The sequence below is a fragment of the Elaeis guineensis genome, chromosome 8, assembly GCF_000442705.2.
Source record: "Elaeis guineensis isolate ETL-2024a chromosome 8, EG11, whole genome shotgun sequence".
NCBI classification, from domain to species: domain Eukaryota; kingdom Viridiplantae; phylum Streptophyta; class Magnoliopsida; order Arecales; family Arecaceae; genus Elaeis; species Elaeis guineensis.
In genome coordinates, this window is record NC_026000.2 from 132,581,785 (window position 1) to 132,588,290 (window position 6,506).

Sequence of the window (6,506 nt, forward strand, 5' to 3'; positions counted from 1 at the left end):
CACATCACTCGATGGTCCGATCTTCTCTGATCAAGATCCAATGCTCCATATTTTTGCGCCATCGGACGGCCACCATCGCAGCCGGTCAAGATCCAACCGTAATCAAGGCAATTGCAAGAATCAATAAACACTAGGACAACACGGGATCCTTCTGCAGCGCGATCCAACGGACGAAATCTTCCAGCACCTTGATCGGACGGTCCGCGATGCATCCGACCTGATCCCATCTCTGCAGCGCGATCCAATGGCAGCGCTTCACCCAGATCGTGATCCGACGGCCCAGAATCGCTTCCGGCTTGATTTATTAGATGAATTGGGTCCTTTAGATGAAGATCGGACGGCTGAAACAATTTCTAAGATTTCTTGATGGATTTAAGTGCTTTTTGAGCGAGATTTGAGCCCCTAAACCCCCATAACAGCCCTCTAAAACCTCTTAGTCCCACATCTAAAGTTTTGAAAACCTTATAACCTCCAAATGCCTATAAAAAGTCCCCAAAGGCCCTTGTTTTAATGATGCTTTCCTTCCGATCAAGCTTGTAACCCTAGATAGTGGGGTTTTTAGCTTTCTTTCAAGCTTCGAGCTTTGAAGTTTTTGTAATAATTTTTTTTTATATAAAATCTTATTTTTATGCAATTTTATCTCTTTACATTATGCAATTTATTTTTCTTGCAATTAGGATAGTTTAATTTATGCAATTTAATTTTATGCAATTAGGTTAGTTTAAATTATGCAGTTTAAATTTATGCAATTAGGATAGTTTAATTTATGAAATTAGGATAGTTTATTTTTTTGTATTTAAATTTTGCAAGTAGATTTAGATCATGTCTAGCTAAGCATCCCTTCTAGGGTTTGCGATGAAGCTAGATCATGAGTAGGGGTTTCACATAGGATTCTTTCTTTTTCTTAGGATTTTTTTTTCTTCCTCTTTTGCCAAGAATTTTTGATGAACTACAGTTGGGTCAGAGTCCCTTCATAGTTCATGCTTGATTCAGTGCATAGGAGGAGAAAATCCTAAGGGATCTAGTTACTACTCCCCTGTAAAGAATCTTGATAGGTTATCGTTGGGCCTTAGTCCCTTCATAATCTATGCTTGGGAAAGACAAGAGGAGTAGTCGTTAGGATCAATAAGAAAAATTCTAGGTAGAATTCTCTAATCTAGATCTAGTGGATTAAAAAAACCCTAGATCCTTAGTCTTATTGTCTTTAGCAAATAACTTTCGATTTTTGATTTTCGTTAAAGCTCGCTTGAGCATAGATTTGAAAATTATTTTTAAACCAAGTCTCTGTGGGATCGACCCGTACTCGCTGGTCGTGCTACTCTGCACACTGTGTGCTTGCGGTTTTATTTACAAATTTTAAGATTTGCACATCAAGTTTTTGGCGCCGTTGCCGGGGATTTGACGTTTTAAATTATTTTCAAATATTTGTTCTTCGTGCTTTATAACTCTCTTTCTTTTTCCTTTAGGTTTCTAGATTTAGTTGGTGATTGTTGAAAAACTCAGGTACGCTTCTAATTTCTCTTTTATTATTTTTAGTTAATTACTTTTCCTTTTAGACCTAATCATTTTAATTAACTTAATCACAAAAAAAAAAAATAATAATAAAATAAAACAAAATAAAAGATATTTCATAATCGTGAAGTAAAATATCAAAATAAAAAAAAATTCTAAATTAAAATCTTTTACATTCTTGGTCATCTTGTTTATTTGCATTTATATTTTCATAATTAATCTAAGGGCATCAACCCATTAACAAGATAAGGTGGGGATTTCATTACCCTTCCTTAGCCCAAAAATTATCTCCATCATATTGCATTACCTAGACCTTTAATCTTAAAATCAATTAGACGTCAACCTTAAGGAATTCGAGCTCAATAGGACAAAGAATCCTAAGAGTTCTACTAAGTTTGAGTTGTTTGATTAGTTGGTGTCTAGGCAAGTCCCTGAGGGTGGTTTGTTAAATTGGTTCAGTTGCTGGCCTGGCCAACTCGTTTGGTGTCTAGAAAGGCAACGATGAGTGAACCTCCCACCTCTTATACTTACCTGGCTAACTAGTTGATCAATGTCCACTTGGAAGGCTTGAAGGGTCATCTTGGAACAGTTAGGAGCTGTCTAGATTTAGGTTAACCCTAAGATAGATTGAGTTTAATTTATTGTTTCACTTGTTTGAAAAATAAAAAAAAAATTTATTAAAATTTAAATTAATTTGGTTACTTTTTTTTAGATTTAGGACTCCTTAGGATCTTTTCTTTAGAATTTTTTCTCTTTTCTTTCTTTTTCTTATACATAACAATTTTTATAAAAAAAAAATTGTATAAACATCGAGAACCGTTCACCTCGTGTGTGGAGAAGAGTGTCGGGTCGTCTAGTTAGAATTGAGTCAATTCCTATTGTTCCAATGGCTGAACCAATCCAACCCATGACCCTTAAGGATTTGTGTTATCCAGTTGGCTCCATCCAACCATCTTGTATCAGGTTGCCACAACCCACAGCTAACAATTTTGAAATCAAACCTCAAATCATAAATATGCTTCCAAAATTCATAGGATTAGAGGATGCTTATATATTTATTAGAGAATTTGAGGAGGTATGTGCAACCATGAAACTGCAATTAACAGAGGATGAGGTCAAACTTAGATTAATCAACTTTGCCCTTAAGGATAATGCTAAGAAGTGGCTTTATAGTCTGCCAAACCATTCTGTCACTACCTGGGAGGGCTTTGTGAGAATATTTTTGAAAAAATATTTCTTCCATCATAAAATAGCTAGGATTAGGAATGAAATAAATCAATTTTACCAACTAGCTAGTGAATCATTTTGGAAGTACTTTGATCGTTTCAAGAATCTTTTGACCCAATGCCCACACCATGGAATAGAAACTTGGAGACTATGTCAGATCATCTATGAGGGGTTAGATTCAAACTCAAGAACCATGCTAGAGTCCATGTGCCAAGGCCAATTTATGGACAAAAAAACTACTGAAGCTTGGCAATTCTTAGAAGACCTAGCCGAAAAAAAATTACAGTGGGAAACAACTAGGGAACCTGATAAAGCTACACCTTCAAGAGGAGGAATGCATCAAATTCAACCAACCCTAGCATCAGAGGCCAAGATTGCAACCTTAACACGTAGATTGGAAGCCTTAGAATTACAGAGACCAGCCAATGTAAATCAAATATCTGCACCCATGTGTAAAGGGTGCAATGCACCAGACCATGTCTTAGAAGAATGTTCCTACTCGAATGAGTGTGTACAGGTGAATGCCACCTATCAAGGACCATTGAACAATCCTTATGCACCCACATATAACCCAGGTTGGAGGAATCACCCGAATTTCTCATGGTCCCAGAATCCTAATGTAGGCAATCCAAATTTCAATCAGCAAAATCTAAGGTCCAACCCAGTAATGAACAACCCGCCAGGCTTCCATGATAATGACAAGAAAATTACCTCTTTAGAGAAAAGCCTAGAAGCCATGATGAAGACACATACCAGCTTTATGCAAACCACGGTCAATTCATAAATAATAACACCCAAGCTATAGCCCGTCTGGAAATGCAAGTAAGTCAGCTGGCTTTGACCATTAGTGAACGAGAACATGGTAGGTTACCTAGCCAACCTGAGCCAAATCCTAGGAACCAAAATGATCCACGACCCCAACAAGGAAACCAAGTTAATGGTGTAAATGCCATTCATACCTTAAGATCGAAAAAATAAATAGACAATAAGGTAGTTGCACTTGATGATATAGAGGACTCATCTGCCGAGTCACCTTCTAAAACTACTACCTTTCAACCTCAAGCACCAGAAACTAAAAATTCACCTAGTCCAGTACTTAAAAGTCCTAGAGCTCCTTTTCCAAACAGACTGAAATCCAATAAATCTGAACATTTAGATAAAATTTTAGAGGTATTTAAACAAGTCCAAGTTAATATTCCTCTTTTAGATATAATCCATCAGGTTCCAACTTATGCCAAATTTTTAAAAGATCTTTGCACTAGGAAAAGGACCACTAATGTATCAAAGAAAGCATTTTTGGCTGCAAGTGTCAGTTCATACCTATCTAGCCATGTGCCAATTAAATATAAGGACCCTGGAGCTCCAACAATTTCTTGTGTTATTGGAGAAACCAATATAAAAAAGGCCTTGCTAGATCTAGGAGCTAGTGTGAATATCCTTCCATATTCGGTGTATGAGCAACTAGGATTAGAAAAACTTCAACCTACTGGGATCACATTACAGTTAGCCGATAGATCTCTCAGGATCCCTAAGGAAATGGTCGAGGATGTTCTGATAAAGGTTGAAAATTTTATTTTCCCTGTAGATTTTATTGTTTTAGAGACTGAGCCAGTTGCGAATCCTAAAGGACATATACCTGTCATTTTAGGAAGACCATTCTTAGCTACGGCCAATGCTGAAATCAATTGTCGAAATGGTCTAATGAAGTTATCCTTTGAGAATATGACCATTGAGCTTAATGTTTTTAACTTAGAACAGGAATCCTCTTCTCATGCTGATGTCAATATAGTCCAAGATGATATTTATGAATCCATTGACATTAGTGATGATGAAGTCGACCTAGAGTCTAACCCCTGATTAATCCATGAGTCTGAAGATGTCAATGAAATACTTAAAGAAAATCAGATTAATCAGGAATTGACACTTCCTACTGAACCAATCATTGAGATGGTGAAATCATCACCTAAACCATCGATAGAGGAAGCACCCATTTTAGAACTGAAACCCCTCCCAGAACATCTCAAGTATGCATATCTAGGACCCAAAGAAACTTTGCCTGTAATTATTGCATCAGACCTAGATCCCAAGCAAGAGGAGGAGTTAGTGTCAGTTCTAAAAGCAAATCAAGAAGCAATAGGTTGGACCATAGCAGATATCAAAGGAATAAGCCTTCTATAGTTCAACATAGAATATACTTAGAGGAAGAGGCTAAACCAACAAGAGAAGCCCAAAGAAGGTTTAATCCAGCTATGATGGATGTAGTTAAAAAGGAGATTCTGAAACTCCTAGATAGTGGAATAATTTATCCTATTTCTGATAGCTCTTGGGTAAGCCCAGTTCAAGTAGTACCCAAGAAATCTGGGGTAACAGTGGTCCAAAATGATGCAAACGAACTTATCCCAACTAGGACCCAAACGGGATGGAGTGTCTGTATAGACTATAGAAAGTTGAATGCTGCGACAAGGAAAGATCACTTTCCTTTGTCATTTATTGATCAAATGTTGGAAAGACTAGCCGGACAAGAGTTTTACTGTTTTCTTGATGGATACTCCGGTTACAACCAGATCTCCATAGCCGCTGAAGATCAAGAAAAGACTACATTCACCTGTCCATTTGGTACTTTTGCCTATAGACGAATACCCTTTGGACTATGTAATGCACCGGCAACCTTCCAGAGATGCATGATCAGCATGTTTTCAGATATGATAGAACGATTTCTAGAAATTTTTATGGATGACTTTTCTATTTTTGCCCTAACCTTCTCCGAGTGTCTGAATCACCTGCAATTAGTTCTAGAACGATGTAAGGAGAAGCACTTAGTTCTCAATTGGGAAAAATATCAGTTTATGGTCAAACAGGGAATAGTTCTTGGCCATGTCATTTCTAAAAAGGGGATTGAAGTGGACAAGGCCAAAATAGATCTAATTGCAAGTCTTCCACCACCTAAATCTGTGAAAGAAATACGTTCATTTTTAGGTCATGCTGGATTCTATAGAAGGTTTATTGCCAACTTTAGCAAAGTAGCACGTCCACTGACTAATCTTTTGGCAAAGGATACCAAATTTAAATTTACTCATGAGTGCTTGGAATCTTTTGATTTCTAAAAAAAGCACTTGTATCAGCTCCAATCATTCATCCTCCTGTTTGGTCTGAACCATTTGAATTAATGTGTGATGCGTCCGATCATGTTGTGGGCGCAATCTTAGGTCAACGGATAAATAAGCTGTCTAGAGTGATATATTATGCAAGTAAAACCTTAAATGATGCGCAGCTTAGCTACACCACAACTGAGAAGGAGTTCCTTGCCGTTGTCTTTGCTTTAGAGAAATTTAGATCTTATTTGGTTGGGACCCACACCATTGTTTACACCGATCACTCAGCCATTAGACATCTCCTAGCAAAGAAGGATGCCAAGACACGCTTAATCAGATGGATTTTGCTCCTTCAAGAATTTGACCTAGAAATTAGGGACAAGAAAGGCACTGAGAACGTTGTAGCAGATCATTTGTCCCGAATTTCAGTCGCACCATCTAGTGAACCACCCATCAATGAATCTTTCTCAGATGAGCAACTCATGTCTGTGTCTACTGAACCTTGGTTTGCTGATATTGTAAATTATTTAGCCATAGGTAAGATACCTTCTCATTGGACTAAGCAGGATAAATATAAATTCTTTGCCCAAGTGAAGTATTTCATTTGGGATGATCCTTATCTTTTTAAACAATATCCTGATCAAATTATTAGAAGGTGTATCCCAGATAACGAAG

At 37.3% G+C, this 6,506-nt stretch overlaps 1 non-coding gene across 1 annotated transcript; it reads right to left on the reverse strand.

Annotated features, from left to right (window-relative positions):
• Window positions 1-2,767: 2,767 nt before the first annotated feature.
• LOC140851385 (small nucleolar RNA R71) lies at window positions 2,768-2,874 on the reverse strand. The gene has a single exon (XR_012134138.1). It is a non-coding gene; the product is annotated as a small nucleolar RNA R71 (small nucleolar RNA).
• Window positions 2,875-6,506: the final 3,632 nt, after the last annotated feature.